This window comes from Crassostrea angulata, chromosome 1 (genome assembly GCF_025612915.1).
Source record: "Crassostrea angulata isolate pt1a10 chromosome 1, ASM2561291v2, whole genome shotgun sequence".
NCBI classification, from domain to species: Eukaryota; Metazoa; Mollusca; class Bivalvia; order Ostreida; family Ostreidae; genus Magallana; species Magallana angulata.
Genome location: NC_069111.1, coordinates 34,311,088 through 34,334,384, shown reverse-complemented (window position 1 = coordinate 34,334,384; position 23,297 = coordinate 34,311,088). Strand labels below are relative to the sequence as shown.

General features: G+C 37.7%; 1 protein-coding gene and 1 pseudogene across 1 annotated transcript in view; one reads left to right on the top strand and one right to left on the bottom strand.

The window, feature by feature from the left end:
• The window catches only part of LOC128184120 (lysoplasmalogenase-like protein TMEM86A), a 129,875-nt gene that overhangs the window by 14,052 nt on the left and 92,526 nt on the right, over positions 1 to 23,297 (bottom strand). The gene's annotated exons all lie outside the window — the stretch shown is intronic.
• Positions 20,266 to 21,864, top strand: LOC128184137 (uncharacterized; annotated as a pseudogene).

The window sequence follows — 23,297 nt, the reverse complement described above, 5'->3', positions numbered from 1 at the left end:
ATATAAGTGCATGTACACAGAGAAATTGTAAGATGTAATGATCTTACGTATTGTGGTGCTAAAGGAGGCATTGTTATCGATTATGTATTGGGCACTCCGGGCATTCTAAATCATATGTTCATAGCTAAACATATTTTTTTTATTTCAAGGTGGAATAACACATTATCACAAAATGGCTGACCGCTGATCGAAACGACATTTCGTTTTATTAAAAGGATTTTATGGGATGGTGAACATAGGCGTCGGGGCGGGGGGGGGGGGGGGCTAGGGGGGGCTTAGCCCCCCCCCCCCCCCCATGGCACTAGTCTAGCCCCCCCCCCACTGTAAATTTGCTTCCGACGCCAGTGATGTATGTAACTTACTCCCCCATAGCCGAGTGGATAAAGTGTCGGACTTGTGATCCGTACATCCCGAGTTCGAATCCTGAGGAACTTTTGTTATTATTTACTGAAACAATTATTTTAGATATTAATTTTTTATCCCCAAACTGCAATTTTTTTTGCTTTTTTGACATTTTTACAGTTTATTTATCATTATATCGTTCATTTTCAAAAAAATTCCTGTTAATTTGAGTGACTTTTTCCGGGTGTGTTATTCCACCTTAACCATTATATTCTGGTCAATAATCAATTCACATTGAACTGAGAATGTGTTTGAATATCACATTAAATTTCAGAAGGAAATATATTCAACAGACATGATTAATGTATATCGCTGGAGGGAAGATTTAGATCTTTAAGTTGATTAAATTATCACTTCCGCAAAATGTACTTAGATTAAAGGAATATTTAAATTTGATTTATCTATTAACACAGGGTTTGAAAAATGTGACTAGACTTTTGTGAATGAAGTAGTGTTCCTGATGTCTCACTCTCAAAAGCTGCCCAGTCCCCGTTGGACAAATCGATAATGAGATCGACTATGGGCGACGGAAAGGGTAAAAGGACGTTAATGCAAAACGAACAACTTATTGCGTGGACCCTGAGGTCCACGCAGAAAATATATAAGCGAGGTTAAACCGGATGCTATGGGTAAAATGCAACCTGCGCATGAGGTAGCCTGGTTCCTGTGCGTAATGGGTAGCTCAGGGAACCAGGCGCAGGAGGATAAAACGTACGCTCAACTAGGACCCCAGGTCACCTGCTTATTCACAACTACCAATTCTGTGCACTCCGCTACAAAATGTAGTGCATTACAACCGCAAAGTGAAAGTAGAAGAACTAGTACCACTACTTAGCCTTTAGAAATGATATACAACAGGCAGAAATGTATTTTTTTTTTTAAAGAATAACCCTCTAAGTATTGGAAATACACTATAGAGGATAAAAATTTCAACATAGACTGTTATTTGAAAGATATATGATATACGTTATATAGACATAAGGTGACCTGTGGTCCCCCTAAGGATAAATTAAATGTAACACAAAATCCTCCTCATTAAAATAACAAAGTACATGTACTTCACCTTCTTACTCTGTATACGTAGGTGTAGCCTGTAGAAAGATGTAGTTTTGCCCCCCCCCTCCCCACAGCCACCAACCCATAGACTTTTTACTGATACTTTAATATAATGGTAAAATGATTTGATAATGAATTACATTAGATGTAACTGGTTTCCGTAATGGATGCATGCCAAAACAGGTTTGTATAAAAAATATCTGACATTTTCGAGCCCGTTAGTGATGAGAACTGTGTGATATTTTTTTTCATACAGAGCTGTTTTCGGCATACATCGTACTTAAAACACTGCTATTGAATTTCATTGTTGATTTACCTGAGACAGTCTGATTTTGAAGGATATCAGTACTGTAACCACGAGTCACGATCTTATTTTAAGAAGCTCACTAAAATTAGTCTGCTGCAACAAAGGAATGACATCAAATTTGTGTTCTAACTAAAGTTCCTTTGTCTACAGGTGTTGCATGAGGGTTGGAGTTCACCACTCCCCGCTCCACCTACCACTTCCCTGGACTGGATTGATTTTTACTCATCAAATTAAAAAAAATATATTTGAATTGCAAAAATAAACATAGTTAATGCGGACCTACTGTGAAATGCAGCTGAGAAAAAAATGAAGACGAGCAAATCGTCACCTCTTTAACCCCCCCCCCCCCCCTAACTTCCTTTGACGACAAAAAATAAGGAATAAATGTGATCGAAACGTGTACCGTTTTTGCTTATTTATAAAATAAAAGTCTGAACTTTTTTGTTCAGTAGATCAGAGTATAATTTTTCACACACCACATTTTTAACCTGTTGTCTCCTTATAAGTTATGCAATCTCTGGTCTCCCCAATGATGTACAATATATGGCGAACTCTGGTTTACGTATTTATTATCATCTTTATGTGACACCTGTTCCCTCTAACAATTATGTTCTTCTTAATAAACAACATAAATAAAGTGCATGATTTTCGTCTTTTAAAAAGACATAAGACAACCTCTGGTATCCGTATTGATTTTCTAAATATTACATTGATTTAGAAGCTAAGGTGACCTCTGGTCTCCTAATAGACATTGGTGTCTTTACAGTGGATGAATTCTGCACGGTAATTCTCCATCTTGTAAAAGAAGGCGGCATCTGGTCTTTGTATTGATGAACAATTTACTACAATAATTTAGGTCTAATGGTGACCTCTCATCCCCTTATTGATAATTCATAAAATTTTATCCCTAGTCTCTCTACCGTGGATTACTTTGGTCTCTCTACAGTGGATTACTTTTGTATCTCCACCTTATAAAATGAAATAAGGTGACCTCTGATCTCAATTAACAAAATTATTACGACACATATCCAAGACCTAAAACGAACTCTGGTTTACCTACAATAGATGATATTTTATGATTCTTCATCTTGTAAAATAACATTAACGGATCTCTGATCACCGTATTAATTTACAGAATTAATAATTACTACATCAATTTAGATCATAAGGTGACCTATGGTCTCCTTTTGGATATTTCACCTAAGGTGACCCTTGGGTCCCCTACAGTAGATGACTTTTTTGAATCTCCATCTTGTAATATGACATTAGGTGACCCCTGATTTCCGTTATTAATGGACAAAATTATAACGACAGACATCGCTTTCCAAAGGTGACCTTTAGTGGATGGCTTCTAGGGATATCCATCTTGTTATGACATAAGCTGATCGTTTCTATATTAAAATTATTTTATTGATGAAGGACCTGAGGTGACATCTGGTCTCCTTGTGCATACTTTCACTTCAGGTGACCCCTGATCTCCCTACCATGGCCGAGTACCTATCATGTAAATGACATAAGGTGACCTCTGGTCTCCCTTTAGATAAGGAAAATGATCAATAGGGGACATGAAATGACCTCTGGTCTCCTTATGGGTGTTTCTGTAAATGACATACGTTGACATCTGGACTTCATGTCATTTTAAGAAAATTAAAACTACATTGTCTTTAGACCTAGGTTGACGTCTGGTAACCTTTAAGATATTCACTTAGGGTGATCCCTGGTCTTCCCACTGTAGATGGTTTTGGTAAATCTTTACCTTGTATATTGATATTTTGTTAAAACTCAGGTCTCCATATTGAATCAAAGAATTGCAACGTCAATCTAAAACTATTGGTGACCTCTGGTCCCCATATCGATTTTTTACTTAAGGTGACCCCTGGTCACCCTACCGTGAATAACCTTAGTGAATCTCCATCTTGTAAAATCATCTGAGGTAACACCAGGTAGTCAAAGAATGGATAAAGACTGATTAAACTCCATCTGCAAGATGCATCTGCCGACCTCCAGTTTCCGTATTGATTTACAAAATCACTACGACATTTGAGTAGGAAATACATGTAAGGAGGTGACTTCTCTTTCTCTCATGATATTTCAATTACTACAGTGGATGACCGGTAGCTCTCAATCCTGTAAAATGACATAAGGGGACCCTTGGTCACCCTACAATGGATGACCAATGACTCTTAATAGTGTAAAATGACATAAGGTGACCCGTGGTCACCTTTCAGTGGGTGACTGGTGACTCTCTATATTGTAAAATGACATTAGGGGACCCCTAGTCACCCTACAGTGGATGACCGTTCACTCTCCATCGTGTAAAATGACATAAGGTGACCCCTGGGCACCCTTCAGTGGATGACTGGTGACTCTCTATCCTGTAAAACGACATAAGGTGACCCCTGGTCATCCTACAGTAAATGACCGGTGACTCTCTATATTGTAAAATGACATACGGGGACCCCTGGTCACCATACAAAGGATGACCGGTGACTCTGCATCGTGTTAAATGACATACGGAGACCCCTTGTCACCCTGCAGTGGATGACCGTTGACTCTCCATTGTGTAAAATGACATAAGGTGACCACTGGTCACCCTGCAGTGGACGGCCGGTGAATCTCCAAATTGTAAAATGACATAAAGTGACTCCTGGCCACCCTGCAGAGGATAACCGATGCCTCTCCATTGTGTAAAATAATAAAAGGTGACCCCTGGTCATCCTACAGTGAATGACCGGTGACTGTCCATCGTGTAAAATGATATACGGGGACCCCTGGTCGTCACCCTACAGAGGATGACCGGTGACTCTCCAAAATGATATAAGGTGACCTATGAGCACCCTACTGTGGATTACTGGTGACTCACCATCATGTTATATGACATAAGATGAGAGTCACCGGTCATCTACTCTAGGGTGACCATGGGTCACCTTATGTCACTTTACAGGATAGTGAGTCATTAATTAGTCATCCACTGAAGGGTGTCCACGGGTCACCTTATGTCATTTTGTACAATGGAAAATTACCGGTTTCCACAGTAGGGTGACCAGGGATCTCCTTAAGTCATTTTACACTATGGGGAGTTAGCGGTCTTCCACAGTAGGGTGACCAGGGGGTCACCTTAACATAAATATCATGAGAGAAAGAGAATTCGCCACCTTACCTGTATTTCCCACACAAATGTCGTTATGATTATGTGAACCTTATGTTATTTTACACGATGGAGAGTGACCGGTCATCCATTGTAGAGTGACTAGGGGTCCCCGTATGTCATTTCAAAATAAAGAGAGTCACCGGTCATTTACTGTAGGGTGACCAGAGGTAACCTTATGTCATTTTACAGAATGGGGAGTCACCAGTCATCCATTGAAGGGTACCCACGGGTCACCTTATGTTATTTTGCACAATGGAGAGTTACCATATATCATTTTACACAATGGAGAGTCACTCACTGGTCAACCACTGTAGGGTGACCAGGGGTCCCCGTATGTCATTTTACACAATGAATAATTGAAATATGCCTAGGGGGACCAGAGGTAACCTAAGTTATTTTATCACTGTTGTATTAATTCTTTATATCATTACGGAGATCTCGGCTCACCTTATGTCATATAACAGGATGGAGAGTCGCCAGTAATCCACTGCAGGGTGCCCACAGGTCACCTTATATCATTTTACACAATGGAGAGTCACCGGTCAACCACTGTAGGGTGACCTGGGGTCCCCGTATGTCATTTTACACAATGAATAATTGAAATATGCCTAGGGGGACCAGAGGTAACCTATGTTGTTTTTTTCACTGTCGTATAATTCTTTATATCAATACGGAGATCTCGGGTCATCTTATGCCATATTACTGCATGATTGAGAGTCACCAGTAATCAACTGCAGGGTGCCCACATGTCACCTTATATCATTTTACACAATGGAGAGTCACTCACCGGTCAACCACTGTAGGGTGACCAGGGGTCCCCGTATGTCATTTTACACAATGAATAAATGAAATATGGCTAGGGGGACCAGAGGTAACCTAAGTTGTTTTTTTCACTGTCGTATTATTCTTTATATCAATACGGAGATCTCGGGTCACCTTATGCCAAATTACTGGATTGAGAGTCACCAGTAATCCACTGCAGGGTGCCCACAGGTCACCTTATATCATTTTACACAATGGAGAGTCACCGGTCAACCACTGTAGGGTGACCTGGGGTCCCCGTATGTCATTTTACACAATGAATAATTGAAATATGCCTAGGGGGACCAGAGGTAACCTAGGTTGTTTTATTCACTGTTGTATTAATTCTTTATATGAATACGGAGATCTCGGGTCATCTTATGTCATATTACAGGATGGAGAGTCACCAGTTATCCACTGCAGGGTGCCCACAAGTCTCCTTATATCATTAAGCACTATGGAGAGTCACCGGTCAACCACTGTAGGGTGACTAGGATTCCCCGTATGTCATTTTACACGATGAATAATTGAAATATGCCTAGGGGGACCAGAGGTAACCTACGGTTTTTTTTATCACTGTTGTATTAATTCTTTATATCAATACGGAGACCTCGGGTCACCTTATGTCATATAACAGGATGTAAAGTCACCAGTAATCCACTGCAGGGTGCCCACAGGTCACCTTATATCATTTTGGAGAGTCACCGGTCATCCACTGTAGAATGAGCAGGGGTCACCTTATCATTTTACACGATGGAGAGTCACTGCCCAACTACTGTAGGTGACCAGGGGTCCCCGTATGTCATTTTACACAATGGAGTGTCACCGGTCATCCACTGTAGGGTGACCAGGGGTCACCTTATATCCTTTAACACGTTGGAGAGTCACCGGTCATCCACTGCAGAGTTACCAGGGGTCCCCGTGTGCCATTTTACACGGTTGAGAGTCACCGGTAATTCACTGTAGGGTGACCAGGGGTCATCTTATATCATTTTACACAATGAAGTGTCACCGGTCACCCTCTGTAGTGTGACCAGGAGTAACCTTATATCAGTTTACACGATGAAGAGTCACCGTTCATCCTTTGTAAGGTGACCAGGGGTCCACGTATGTCATTTTACATGATGGAGAGTCACCGGCCATTCACTGTAGGATGACCAGGGGTCACCTTATATTATTTTACACGATGGAGAGTCATCGGTTATCCTATACAGGGTGGCCAGGAGTCACTTCATGTCATTTTACAATTTGGAGAGTCACCGGTAGTCCACTGCAGGGTGACCAGTGGTCACCTTATGTCATTTTACACAATGAACAGTCAACGGTCGTCCACTGCAGGGTGACCAGGGGTCTCCGTATGTCATTTAACACGATGCAGAGTCACCGGTCGTCCTTTGTAGGGTGACCAGGGGTCCCCGTATGTCATTTTGCATGATGGAGAGTCACCAGTCATCCACTGAAGGGTGCCCACGTGCCCCCTTATGTAATTTCACACAATTGAGAGTCACCGGTCATCCACTGCAGGGAGACCAGGTGTCACCTTATGTCATTTTACACGATGGAGAAACACTGGTCATCCACTGTAGGGTGAACAGGGGTCACCTTATGTCATTGTACACGATAGAGAGTCACCGGTCATCCTCTGTAGGGTGACCAGTTGTCACCTTATATCATTTTACGCCAGGGAGTGTCATCGGTCATCCTCTTGAGGATGATCAGTGACTCTCCATTGTGTAAATTGACATACGGGGACCCCTGTTCACCCTACAGTGGTTGACCGTTGACTCTCCATTGTGTATAATGTTATAAGATGACATGTGGGCACCCTGCAGTGGATTACTGTTGACTCTCCATCCTGTTATATGACATAAGGTGACCCGAGGTTTCCGTATTGATATAAAGAATTAATACAACAGCGTAGTAAAAAAACGTAGGTTACCTCTGGCCCCCCAAGGCATATTTCAATTATTTATTGTGTAAAACGACATACGGGGACCCCTGGTCACCCTACAGCGGAGGACCAGTGAGTGACTCTCCATTGTGTAAAATGATATAAGGTGACCTGTGGGCACCCTGCAGTGGATAACTGGTGACTCGCCATCCTGTAATATGACATAAGATGACCTGAGATCTCCGTTTTGAGATAAAAAATTAATACAACAGTGAATAAAATAACCTAGGTTACCTCTGGTCCCCCTAGGCATATTTCAATTAAAGGGGGATGGTCACGATTTTCGTCAAATTCTATTTTTCTATATTTATTTTTTAGAATGCTTTAGACATGCATTACCAATGATCAAATAAATTTGAGAGTCATTCGTGGAGTTGAAAGCAAGATACAGAGCTGAGAATTCTTTGTAATGTAAACAACGCCCGTGCCCAGTTTTTGTTTACATAGGTTCAATATACGAGTAAAAAAATTTGTAAACCTGATTTGTCTATCTTTTAATTTATATTTTAAGCATGAATAAACAGTTTCATTTCATTGATTTAGGACCTTAGGTGACGTTGGCTTTCCTTACTGAAGTTCCACTTATGGTTAAGGTAGTCTCCTACAGTGGCGAACTTTTAGTGATTATCCATCTTTAAAAATGGCATTTGGTGAACTTGGTCTTCCAATATATTACCAAAATTATAACAACACTTGATTCAGGACCTAAGGTGATCTCTATTGATATTGTATTTATAATGATCCCTTGTTTCTCTACAGTGAATGGCTTCTGGTGAATCTGTATCCTTAAAAATCTATAAAGGTGACCTTAGGCACGTAGCATCGTTTTTTAAAGTGGGGAGGGGGGGGGGGCAGACTCATCCAAAAAATCTTCAAAAATCGTGACAAGCAAAAAAAAAAAAATCCCCCAAAGTCTTCAAAATCCTAATCCGTGGGGGACTGGGGGGAAGCCCCCCCCCTCCCGATGCTACGTGCTTGGGCCCCTAATTTCCCTATAGATTAATAGAATTCATAGGTCCTAATATAATATGACCTCCAGGCATATTATGAATATTTCACTTAACGTGACACCTGCTCTATTGATTACCAAAATTATTTTTCTCTCTTCATATATAGGACCTAAGGTAACCTCTGGTCTCGAACGAACATTCCACTAAATTTAACCCCCTGTCTCTCTAAAATGACTGACTTCCAGTAAATATTAATCTTGTAAATTGTCATAAGATAACCGGATGATATCTCCCCATTGATATTACACATAAGGTGACCCCTGGTCTCCCTACAGTGGATCACTTCTGATGAATCTCAATATTGTAAAACTGACACTAGGCAGATGTTAGGTAACTTTTGTAACCGTATTGATTAACAATATGATTACGACATTGTTTTAGGACGTAAGGTGACCTGTGGTCTCCCTATGGATATAGAAAAAAAGAAAGTAGATTTACATTCTTATCTTCACTTGTAAAAGAGTTCCATAAGTGCTCATTAATACACTCATTTTGGAGAACTATTTTCGGGGACCCAAGGTCCTAGTTGAGCGTACGTTTTATCCTTCTGCGAACCAGGCTAGCACACGTTTATCTGAATCGGGATCGGGATTCCGTGCCATAAGTTCAAAGGCGCTGTAATTGTAAAGTTGTCGGTTAACAGTACAGAAACAAAGTATTCCTTTTAAAGAAATGATCGGCATGTGATATGAACTGTCAGTATTATGAAATAAGTTAATGTTATGCCGAAACTACAACATGCATCAAATAGCATAATTTGCAATGTATTGTTGTTTTCCGAATACACATGTAACTTAACTTTACCTTTATAGTAGGCGAGGCTAGAGTACTTACCGATTAAAATTGTTTAAGCATTTAAGTATGATTGAATAATTATGTCACTGTATAAACGTTTAAATCTCAAGAAAAATGCATAAAAATATGAAATTTTTCATTTACACAAAGCTGTTCCTGCATAGTTAACGAAGTCGTGCGAATCGTATAGTGTGAGCAAATAGTAGAATTCACTGAATGCCTGATACTATACATGCAAACTTCATCAATAGATAGATCATGATTATTTAGGAAGTATGAAGCCTTTTAATTCTGAGATAAAAGGTCTGGGCTGTATACTTAAACAACGTACAAATTTAGTGGTTAAAAGCAGGGGGCTAGAGTGGATGGAATCTCTGATAATCTTATCACGTTTTCGTTGGAAACACGTGCAAATATTCCACGTATTGTAGTCCTTTTTTAAAGGACAGCAACTTGTTTTATAATAAAACAAGGTAAAATACAAAACAGACCAGCTTAAAACAAAACCTACAGCCTCTTTTGCGAAATCAACAGATACTGATGCCAATCATATGATCACCGATGCAAAACCAAAAGTCATGCACTGAATTATCACTAGATGGAGTGCAAAGATGTATCAGGAGAAATCGTATCCTGAAGAAAACGTATTCATAAATAAGGGTGCGTTTTCTCTGAGAGAAAAATCGGAGAAATTGGAAAAAACGAAAAAAAGAATTGAAATAGTTAAAAAAAAACTGTACTAAAGTAATAAAAAGTACGTTAAAATCCTGATCCGTTGGGGGGTTGGGGGGGGGGAGAAATATCGTAATTTACACCAGTTCCTATATTAACTTCAATTTCACCATTGATTTCCTTCCTTTCACTTCAGTTTCTTATTATGGACTGGCCAACTTCACGTCCATTAACTTTTATAAATGTAAATTTAAGAAGAATGTTTGTTTTTATGTTTCTATTAATTAAATGTTTTTCAGTGTAATTCTTTTTATAATGAAGTGATTTATTTAATTAGAATTTGAAAAGAGGGTATATGTTGAAACACTTATAGATTCTTTAAAATACATGTACCATTGGAGTAATCATTGCTTAGCCAGCTCGTTATGTCACTTTACTTAATTTTAAACAAAGCGTTTTTCTTTTTCCAATCTTATACGTTTACTCCAAGTTGCTGAATATCATATGTTTTGGAAGGTAAAATTCAACGCGTGTGAAATTTATTGTAATGTTACATTGAAATAATTTATTTTCTCTTTCATGGTGGTTTTTTTTTTTTTGTTTTTTTTTTTATTGTTTTTCGGTTTTGTTTTGTTTTTTAAGAATGGTTTTTTAAAACATTTCAATTAACGACGAGCATTTCCTCGTCATAAACATAATCGAGAACAAAATCTTTTTTCCGCTTTTTAGTAGGGATCGTCATTTTTAAACCAAACCCTTTCATATGTTATGTACTCTACACTACTGCTTTGTTGTCACGTGAAAAATCGTACTCATTCATAATTTCATTTGATAACCTTTCAGTTTTCATAGAAGCTTATCAGTTCTTTGTCGGGAGTCTATATTCTGCAGTCGCCCAACGCATCGACCTAATAATCAAAGCTTTATTCGGTTGATGCTCCATTATGGCCTCGAGCAATCTGACGTTCAAATGCATTGTAAGGCCATTTCTTTTGCTTCGTCATGATGCTATGAACTGCAGAGAAAATGCACCGAAAAATTGTCGCAATTGCTAGTAGCTCGATATACAAAATACATTTTAACGCGGTGGAATACATGTAGCTGTTTGTGTTAATAAATAGACAATTCGCTTGTACAAGCGATATTTAGACTCGGGTCTACAGCGCGAAGAAGCAAGCATCGCTCTCTTAGTATATCACGTTTTCTATTACCCTAGCTCAAACATTGCTTATATTTCGTAGTTTATTTAGTTATTTAGCTCGATCATGCGCGAATCTACAATGTAGGGATGTTGGGGAGGGAGGGGGTTGTTGTTGTAAAAGATCAATATTAGCTTTGTGTTACAGAATTAATTTCCATAACAACCCGCACAAGTCTTGTTAAACGGTTTTCATTTATAATCAATATTTTGTCTTTTTAGAATAGATGAATTACAATATTAACGTTCTCTTTTATTTTAGGTTCCCTATTCTGGAACAACTTACAAGTATTGAGCAACCATCTATATATTTAGTTTCAATGGCAACCCTATCTTATGATATTTGTTTGGTAAAACGATTTAAAGAGAAACCATATTGGAATTATTATATACTATACATTCGGCAAGTTAGAAGAGGTGTATGAAGAAATACAACGGACGGTAACTCCGAAATAAGAAAAAAATAAAAATTTACCAACTTGTTGTAAATTTTAAAATATTATCACCAGGTAAAATGTATATTTTACACCTCTTTAACCCCCCCCCCCCCCCCTAACTTCCTTTGACGACAAAAAATAAGGAATAAATGTGATCGAAACGTGTACCGTTTTTGCTTATTTATAAAATAAAAGTCTGAACTTTTTTGTTCAGTAGATCAGAGTATAATTTTTCACACACCACATTTTTAACCTGTTGTCTCCTTATAAGTTATGCAATCTCTGGTCTCCCCAATGATGTACAATATATGGCGAACTCTGGTTTACGTATTTATTATCATCTTTATGTGACACCTGTTCCCTCTAACAATTATGTTCTTCTTAATAAACAACATAAATAAAGTGCATGATTTTCGTCTTTTAAAAAGACATAAGACAACCTCTGGTATCCGTATTGATTTTCTAAATATTACATTGATTTAGAAGCTAAGGTGACCTCTGGTCTCCTAATAGACATTGGTGTCTTTACAGTGGATGAATTCTGCACGGTAATTCTCCATCTTGTAAAAGAAGGCGGCATCTGGTCTTTGTATTGATGAACAATTTACTACAATAATTTAGGTCTAATGGTGACCTCTCATCCCCTTATTGATAATTCATAAAATTTTATCCCTAGTCTCTCTACCGTGGATTACTTTGGTCTCTCTACAGTGGATTACTTTTGTATCTCCACCTTATAAAATGAAATAAGGTGACCTCTGATCTCAATTAACAAAATTATTACGACACATATCCAAGACCTAAAACGAACTCTGGTTTACCTACAATAGATGATATTTTATGATTCTTCATCTTGTAAAATAACATTAACGGATCTCTGATCACCGTATTAATTTACAGAATTAATAATTACTACATCAATTTAGATCATAAGGTGACCTATGGTCTCCTTTTGGATATTTCACCTAAGGTGACCCTTGGGTCCCCTACAGTAGATGACTTTTTTGAATCTCCATCTTGTAATATGACATTAGGTGACCCCTGATTTCCGTTATTAATGGACAAAATTATAACGACAGACATCGCTTTCCAAAGGTGACCTTTAGTGGATGGCTTCTAGGGATATCCATCTTGTTATGACATAAGCTGATCGTTTCTATATTAAAATTATTTTTACACAATGAATAATTGAAATATGCCTAGGGGGACCAGAGGTAACCTAGGTTGTTTTATTCACTGTTGTATTAATTCTTTATATGAATACGGAGATCTCGGGTCATCTTATGTCATATTACAGGATGGAGAGTCACCAGTTATCCACTGCAGGGTGCCCACAAGTCTCCTTATATCATTAAGCACTATGGAGAGTCACCGGTCAACCACTGTAGGGTGACTAGGATTCCCCGTATGTCATTTTACACGATGAATAATTGAAATATGCCTAGGGGGACCAGAGGTAACCTACGGTTTTTTTTATCACTGTTGTATTAATTCTTTATATCAATACGGAGACCTCGGGTCACCTTATGTCATATAACAGGATGTAAAGTCACCAGTAATCCACTGCAGGGTGCCCACAGGTCACCTTATATCATTTTGGAGAGTCACCGGTCATCCACTGTAGAATGAGCAGGGGTCACCTTATCATTTTACACGATGGAGAGTCACTGCCCAACTACTGTAGGTGACCAGGGGTCCCCGTATGTCATTTTACACAATGGAGTGTCACCGGTCATCCACTGTAGGGTGACCAGGGGTCACCTTATATCCTTTAACACGTTGGAGAGTCACCGGTCATCCACTGCAGAGTTACCAGGGGTCCCCGTGTGCCATTTTACACGGTTGAGAGTCACCGGTAATTCACTGTAGGGTGACCAGGGGTCATCTTATATCATTTTACACAATGAAGTGTCACCGGTCACCCTCTGTAGTGTGACCAGGAGTAACCTTATATCAGTTTACACGATGAAGAGTCACCGTTCATCCTTTGTAAGGTGACCAGGGGTCCACGTATGTCATTTTACATGATGGAGAGTCACCGGCCATTCACTGTAGGATGACCAGGGGTCACCTTATATTATTTTACACGATGGAGAGTCATCGGTTATCCTATACAGGGTGGCCAGGAGTCACTTCATGTCATTTTACAATTTGGAGAGTCACCGGTAGTCCACTGCAGGGTGACCAGTGGTCACCTTATGTCATTTTACACAATGAACAGTCAACGGTCGTCCACTGCAGGGTGACCAGGGGTCTCCGTATGTCATTTAACACGATGCAGAGTCACCGGTCGTCCTTTGTAGGGTGACCAGGGGTCCCCGTATGTCATTTTGCATGATGGAGAGTCACCAGTCATCCACTGAAGGGTGCCCACGTGCCCCCTTATGTAATTTCACACAATTGAGAGTCACCGGTCATCCACTGCAGGGAGACCAGGTGTCACCTTATGTCATTTTACACGATGGAGAAACACTGGTCATCCACTGTAGGGTGAACAGGGGTCACCTTATGTCATTGTACACGATAGAGAGTCACCGGTCATCCTCTGTAGGGTGACCAGTTGTCACCTTATATCATTTTACGCCAGGGAGTGTCATCGGTCATCCTCTTGAGGATGATCAGTGACTCTCCATTGTGTAAATTGACATACGGGGACCCCTGTTCACCCTACAGTGGTTGACCGTTGACTCTCCATTGTGTATAATGTTATAAGATGACATGTGGGCACCCTGCAGTGGATTACTGTTGACTCTCCATCCTGTTATATGACATAAGGTGACCCGAGGTTTCCGTATTGATATAAAGAATTAATACAACAGCGTAGTAAAAAAACGTAGGTTACCTCTGGCCCCCCAAGGCATATTTCAATTATTTATTGTGTAAAACGACATACGGGGACCCCTGGTCACCCTACAGCGGAGGACCAGTGAGTGACTCTCCATTGTGTAAAATGATATAAGGTGACCTGTGGGCACCCTGCAGTGGATAACTGGTGACTCGCCATCCTGTAATATGACATAAGATGACCTGAGATCTCCGTTTTGAGATAAAAAATTAATACAACAGTGAATAAAATAACCTAGGTTACCTCTGGTCCCCCTAGGCATATTTCAATTAAAGGGGGATGGTCACGATTTTCGTCAAATTCTATTTTTCTATATTTATTTTTTAGAATGCTTTAGACATGCATTACCAATGATCAAATAAATTTGAGAGTCATTCGTGGAGTTGAAAGCAAGATACAGAGCTGAGAATTCTTTGTAATGTAAACAACGCCCGTGCCCAGTTTTTGTTTACATAGGTTCAATATACGAGTAAAAAAATTTGTAAACCTGATTTGTCTATCTTTTAATTTATATTTTAAGCATGAATAAACAGTTTCATTTCATTGATTTAGGACCTTAGGTGACGTTGGCTTTCCTTACTGAAGTTCCACTTATGGTTAAGGTAGTCTCCTAGAGTGGCGAACTTTTAGTGATTATCCATCTTTAAAAATGGCATTTGGTGAACTTGGTCTTCCAATATATTACCAAAATTATAACAACACTTGATTCAGGACCTAAGGTGATCTCTATTGATATTGTATTTATAATGATCCCTTGTTTCTCTACAGTGAATGGCTTCTGGTGAATCTGTATCCTTAAAAATCTATAAAGGTGACCTTAGGCACGTAGCATCGTTTTTTAAAGTGGGGAGGGGGGGGCAGACTCATCCAAAAAATCTTCAAAAATCGTGACAAGCAAAAAAAAAAAAATCCCCCAAAGTCTTCAAAATCCTAATCCGTGGGGGACTGGGGGGAAGCCCCCCCCCCTCCCGATGCTACGTGCTTGGGCCCCTAATTTCCCTATAGATTAATAGAATTCATAGGTCCTAATATAATATGACCTCCAGGCATATTATGAATATTTCACTTAACGTGACACCTGCTCTATTGATTACCAAAATTATTTTTCTCTCTTCATATATAGGACCTAAGGTAACCTCTGGTCTCGAACGAACATTCCACTAAATTTAACCCCCTGTCTCTCTAAAATGACTGACTTCCAGTAAATATTAATCTTGTAAATTGTCATAAGATAACCGGATGATATCTCCCCATTGATATTACACATAAGGTGACCCCTGGTCTCCCTACAGTGGATCACTTCTGATGAATCTCAATATTGTAAAACTGACACTAGGCAGATGTTAGGTAACTTTTGTAACCGTATTGATTAACAATATGATTACGACATTGTTTTAGGACGTAAGGTGACCTGTGGTCTCCCTATGGATATAGAAAAAAAGAAAGTAGATTTACATTCTTATCTTCACTTGTAAAAGAGTTCCATAAGTGCTCATTAATACACTCATTTTGGAGAACTATTTTCGGGGACCCAAGGTCCTAGTTGAGCGTACGTTTTATCCTTCTGCGAACCAGGCTAGCACACGTTTATCTGAATCGGGATCGGGATTCCGTGCCATAAGTTCAAAGGCGCTGTAATTGTAAAGTTGTCGGTTAACAGTACAGAAACAAAGTATTCCTTTTAAAGAAATGATCGGCATGTGATATGAACTGTCAGTATTATGAAATAAGTTAATGTTATGCCGAAACTACAACATGCATCAAATAGCATAATTTGCAATGTATTGTTGTTTTCCGAATACACATGTAACTTAACTTTACCTTTATAGTAGGCGAGGCTAGAGTACTTACCGATTAAAATTGTTTAAGCATTTAAGTATGATTGAATAATTATGTCACTGTATAAACGTTTAAATCTCAAGAAAAATGCATAAAAATATGAAATTTTTCATTTACACAAAGCTGTTCCTGCATAGTTAACGAAGTCGTGCGAATCGTATAGTGTGAGCAAATAGTAGAATTCACTGAATGCCTGATACTATACATGCAAACTTCATCAATAGATAGATCATGATTATTTAGGAAGTATGAAGCCTTTTAATTCTGAGATAAAAGGTCTGGGCTGTATACTTAAACAACGTACAAATTTAGTGGTTAAAAGCAGGGGGCTAGAGTGGATGGAATCTCTGATAATCTTATCACGTTTTCGTTGGAAACACGTGCAAATATTCCACGTATTGTAGTCCTTTTTTAAAGGACAGCAACTTGTTTTATAATAAAACAAGGTAAAATACAAAACAGACCAGCTTAAAACAAAACCTACAGCCTCTTTTGCGAAATCAACAGATACTGATGCCAATCATATGATCACCGATGCAAAACCAAAAGTCATGCACTGAATTATCACTAGATGGAGTGCAAAGATGTATCAGGAGAAATCGTATCCTGAAGAAAACGTATTCATAAATAAGGGTGCGTTTTCTCTGAGAGAAAAATCGGAGAAATTGGAAAAAACGAAAAAAAGAATTGAAATAGTTAAAAAAAAACTGTACTAAAGTAATAAAAAGTACGTTAAAATCCTGATCCGTTGGGGGGTTGGGGGGGGGGGAGAAATATCGTAATTTACACCAGTTCCTATATTAACTTCAATTTCACCATTGATTTCCTTCCTTTCACTTCAGTTTCTTATTATGGACTGGCCAACTTCACGTCCATTAACTTTTATAAATGTAAATTTAAGAAGAATGTTTGTTTTTATGTTTCTATTAATTAAATGTTTTTCAGTGTAATTCTTTTTATAATGAAGTGATTTATTTAATTAGAATTTGAAAAGAGGGTATATGTTGAAACACTTATAGATTCTTTAAAATACATGTACCATTGGAGTAATCATTGCTTAGCCAGCTCGTTATGTCACTTTACTTAATTTTAAACAAAGCGTTTTTCTTTTTCCAATCTTATACGTTTACTCCAAGTTGCTGAATATCATATGTTTTGGAAGGTAAAATTCAACGCGTGTGAAATTTATTGTAATGTTACATTGAAATAATTTATTTTCTCTTTCATGGTGGTTTTTTTTTTTTTGTTTTTTTTTTTTATTGTTTTTCGGTTTTGTTTTGTTTTTTAAGAATGGTTTTTTAAAACATTTCAATTAACGACGAGCATTTCCTCGTCATAAACATAATCGAGAACAAAATCTTTTTTCCGCTTTTTAGTAGGGATCGTCATTTTTAAACCAAACCCTTTCATATGTTATGTACTCTACACTACTGCTTTGTTGTCACGTGAAAAATCGTACTCATTCATAATTTCATTTGATAACCTTTCAGTTTTCATAGAAGCTTATCAGTTCTTTGTCGGGAGTCTATATTCTGCAGTCGCCCAACGCATCGACCTAATAATCAAAGCTTTATTCGGTTGATGCTCCATTATGGCCTCGAGCAATCTGACGTTCAAATGCATTGTAAGGCCATTTCTTTTGCTTCGTCATGATGCTATGAACTGCAGAGAAAATGCACCGAAAAATTGTCGCAATTGCTAGTAGCTCGATATACAAAATACATTTTAACGCGGTGGAATACATGTAGCTGTTTGTGTTAATAAATAGACAATTCGCTTGTACAAGCGATATTTAGACTCGGGTCTACAGCGCGAAGAAGCAAGCATCGCTCTCTTAGTATATCACGTTTTCTATTACCCTAGCTCAAACATTGCTTATATTTCGTAGTTTATTTAGTTATTTAGCTCGATCATGCGCGAATCTACAATGTAGGGATGTTGGGGAGGGAGGGGGTTGTTGTTGTAAAAGATCAATATTAGCTTTGTGTTACAGAATTAATTTCCATAACAACCCGCACAAGTCTTGTTAAACGGTTTTCATTTATAATCAATATTTTGTCTTTTTAGAATAGATGAATTACAATATTAACGTTCTCTTTTATTTTAGGTTCCCTATTCTGGAACAACTTACAAGTATTGAGCAACCATCTATATATTTAGTTTCAATGGCAACCCTATCTTATGATATTTGTTTGGTAAAACGATTTAAAGAGAAACCATATTGGAATTATTATATACTATACATTCGGCAAGTTAGAAGAGGTGTATGAAGAAATACAACGGACGGTAACTCCGAAATAAGAAAAAAATAAAAATTTACCAACTTGTTGTAAATTTTAAAATATTATCACCAGGTAAAATGTATATTTTACATGTTGCGAACATTTTCTATAGTTTAGCTTGTTGGTAAATTAACGTTATTTACCCTTCTTAATTATCGTGAAATTCCTCCTGACTGTGATGTGATAGAATGTAAATTAATGTTTATCAAACGTCTTTACTGTAACAAAGAAATAGGACATCAAAGTAATCAAGTGTAGCTTTAGGAAATATACTTATTAGAAAGGCAGGATTAAAGGACAATGGTTTCAGCTTACAAATGTGTGTTTGACACTAACAGAGTTAATGCAATTACATAACAATTAGCGGATTAACACAGGTGAATAAATGGGCGTTTACCTGGGAGATGGTCAGTTTAGGGATAAAGAAATATTCTCTGATTGGATGATTTATACATGTCAATTATTTAGATGGTCACGCCAGTAAATATTATTATATGTTTTATAGATGATTCTAAGTTAGTTGAAGAGAGAAGAATTCAGTAGTTAGAGGTTAAGAGTCAAGATACAAGTCGTCCGTCTAATCCGTTACGATTTCCCTCACTGTCATATGTAGGTTAACATTAAGTAAGAATTATTGATAAGCGAGTTTCCCCTTTTTAATGTGTACTGAGTGGAGAGTAACTGTTTGTATAATTGTGTTATTAACTGGAATAAATGTGGAAAATACAGCGAGTGTTGAGCTAATTCCCTAGTAATCGCCCGGTATGGAAAATACCCCATACGGTACAAATCCGGCGGTTATGATATACCGGTGAATTGCACGCATAAGCTAGGATTTGCGGGTGGGGTTGGGGTGGATTTAGAGACATAACTTTAATTATTTTTTTATTCAAAACAAATAGTGATATAAATGAAATTATTGTAACTTTTCGAAGTAACTCGTAAAACAACTGTAGGCCCAAGGTACATGTAGTCCATCCGAATTTCTTAGACCGGGAGCAACAGACCTGCAACTACGACTTGTCAAAAGCACGTCCATCCGCCTCCTGGTAATTTTTCTCGCAAAATGAGGTTTAATCTCAATAATGTACCATGTTCATCTGTTTTGAATAATAAATATGGCATTATTTAAAAAAAAAGTTAATGAAAGTGTTCATTTTTGCAAGGAGCTCTTAGTGGTTATGACAAGGCATCTTAATGAACAAATTTTAAAAGCTTGACACAGGTCTATGACATCAAACGACCACGTGTCATCCAAACTAATAAACTAAATTAAAATCCGACCGGGTCATTAAAGGCTTTTCGACATGGAATAGTATTGTTTATATGTATACTAGACTTTTTTTTAACCTGTGAACCATCATGTTTATCAGAGAAGATGAACGATGGAAAAGGAGATAATTGATTAAAGTATTGCCCATACCACGCCCATTCCACCACTCTTTCTATCCAAAAGATTTTTTCTATTTTACTTTTTTTATTAGGCGGAGACCATTGAAGAGGCTCAGTGCCTATACCCTTCACCCCCCCCCCCCCCCCCGGATATTTTTTTATATAGCTTAAAGCAATATGAGCTGTATTTTTTAGAATTGTATTTTGTTGTAAAATCCTGCTAGTATGATAATTCTGCATGTGACTTAAACTTTTACGATAAATACGGTTGGAAAAAATCATTAATTTTTGTCAGAGGAAAGATAATTCTTCTAAGGAACATACAGTAAATCAATTTTTGTACAGGACGACAATAATTCAATTTCGCTCCAATTAATGCTCCTTAACGGCCCTTTTCACACAAATTTGGCGAAAAGAAATTTAAAAACCATGATATTTTTGTCATTTTAGTAAAAAATAACATTTTCGTTAAAAAAAAATTTATCATGAAAATTGCAGCTCATATTGCTTTAAAATAGTAAATATTTGTGCATATGTGGGATATTTTCTACTTTTCCGCCAGACTTTTATCCATCTCAATTTTTTCAGACCGGGAGCTACAGACCTGCACCTACGGTATGCTGGGATTGATTCATGATTTAATGTACTTTTCACTATTTGTTTTAAATGTAAAAGTTTAACACACAGTAGTTCTATAATATGAATGTACATTGTAAAACCCCCCTACCCCAATCCCGCGAGTTTCCAAAGGTTAAATTTATTTCTTTACGTTTTTAACTTCGTTTATTTCCGTTAGTATTCGTATTATCTGGTTTACTTCAATACTGGTTATTTCATGCACGAGCGCTTTCGCTCTCAGTAGTATTCGGGGAGTATTCGATTAATGCGACGTTCGTTACAAAGCAGTATAGGTTGTCTTTGGTTTTTGGTATGTCGACAGAATCTACAAATAGTTCTACGTCGAACAGAGATGTTACCCGAGAATCACAGGCCGAGTCTAATTCCAACTCTGGACAGGATTTTGATGTTATTGACGCAGTCAGTTTATTCAATAGCAGGTTAGACGCCGCCCTTGAAAAACAGAAAACTTTGATACTCTCAGAAGTACAAGATAAACTGAAGCCTACAAATTCTCTTGAGTTTCGAGGGGAAGGGAACGAAATTCAGTACAACTTTAACGAGGAAAGACTGCGTGGTTTAGAGCTTCTATCACAGAAACTTATATCCGGCGACTTCAGCGGAATCACCGATTTAATTTCTTCCGAGAAAGAGGCCATTCGTCAGAGAAACAAAATTCTACGCATAGCTGATAAACATGGCTGGGGGACCGTTAAGGACTATGTTGATTCTGATATTGCCGACAACAGTGAGGATGCCGCCAGACTACGTACGTTCTGCCATTTCAAGAGCCGCAAACAAAAAGCGACAATCTCCGTACGAAAGACCGGGTTTCCAGAGAAATACGGGAGTGTTCGACGGCTAATCCACTCGGAAGCTTTTTCTTGGGAGTGCAAAATTCAACAGCCGTCCGCAGTTCGCGCCGAGATTCAACTTGCCCAACTACAGAAAACCCTTACAAGCACAGACCGCAAACATCGTCTGCCACTACTGTCGGCTCCCTGGTCACTTCGCAAGATTCTGCCCGTATACCAAGCAGTTCCAGTATACAGAACCCACAAGACCCCAATCATTAGCACTCGTCCCAACATCGACAGCAAAGAATAAGAGTATCATGATATACATCAATTATTAGATTACAAATCTGACTTTGAGTTAAAATCTAGCATTTCAGTTAAAAATCGTTTAAAAAAAAAATTCATTCAAATTTTGGAAAAATGTTATAAACCTGATGATTATATACTGAATGTCATAAAATTTAGTTACAGGATTGAATTTATTACACATCCTGAAAGTGTATTTTTGTCTAAGTTTGAGTAGGAATATAGAATTTTCTGTAGCCTGGGCTCCACGAGAGCAGAAGAATGTAGAAGCGGATTTGGTGAGTTTTTGATTTTGACGATTGGGCTGTGAGCAACCTATTTTTTCATTTTTAAATACTGTTTGGGGGCCTTACACGTGTGATATTTTTGCAAGTTGCAATAATTTCAAAGTAAACAAATTTTATTCTTTTTTTTTTGGACACCTGGAACAAGCGGTGTAGATGCTTTTGCGTTCGATTGGTCACAAGATGTAAATTTGATTGTGCCGCCTATTTCTTTGATAGGGAGGGCAGGAAGACATTCATTAAATTGTGGCGCCAAGGGTACATTAGTTGTTCCGAAATGGAAATCTGCAGCGTTTTGGCCTTCTTTGATAGATAAAAATGGAAAGTTTTTGTGGTTTGTTAAAGATAGCATAGAATATAAACATCCAACAATTTTTTTCGTTCCAGGTTCTGATAAAAATAGCATTTTTGCAGCTCAGAAATTTAACAGTAACGTTATAGCATTAAATCTGGACGCTTCGTTTTGAAGTTAATATAATGTTGTTTATTTATATGAACTCATAAATACATGACTGTGTAGTACATGACTGTTGCAGGTATAATTGTGTGTATATATATATATATATATATATATATATATATATATATATATATATATATATATATATATATATATATATATATATATATATATATATATATATATATATATATATATTGATACGTGTTGCACTTGTGAGATAAATAGTTGGTACACAACGGTTGACTGCTGGCCAGTGTACTAGAAATTATTATTGGAATTATTTGTTACGTTTGGATGACTGCTATCCAAAAAGGAGGACTGCTCTCCTGTGATTTGAAGTAATGTTTTGCTGATGAATGACTGTTATTCAATTATATTTGAAATATGATATTTAATGATTGAGGTCCAGTTTATGGATGACTGCTATCCAGTATACAGACAATTGTTCTTTTGTATTGTATATAAGTAACGTTTTGAGTGCATTATGCTGGTTGGATTATATTGCATTGTTGTTGATATGATTTTCTAATGCGCATTTTTTATGTATTACAGAATGTACAGAACTTTCAAGGCCAATGGTTGAATATTGAAAAGTTTAAGAAAGATCGCCATTTACGAGATACAGCGAATTTTTTGCCGCATATTGTGAAAAACGCAAAATCTCAATCGACGAACATGAAATACAACACAT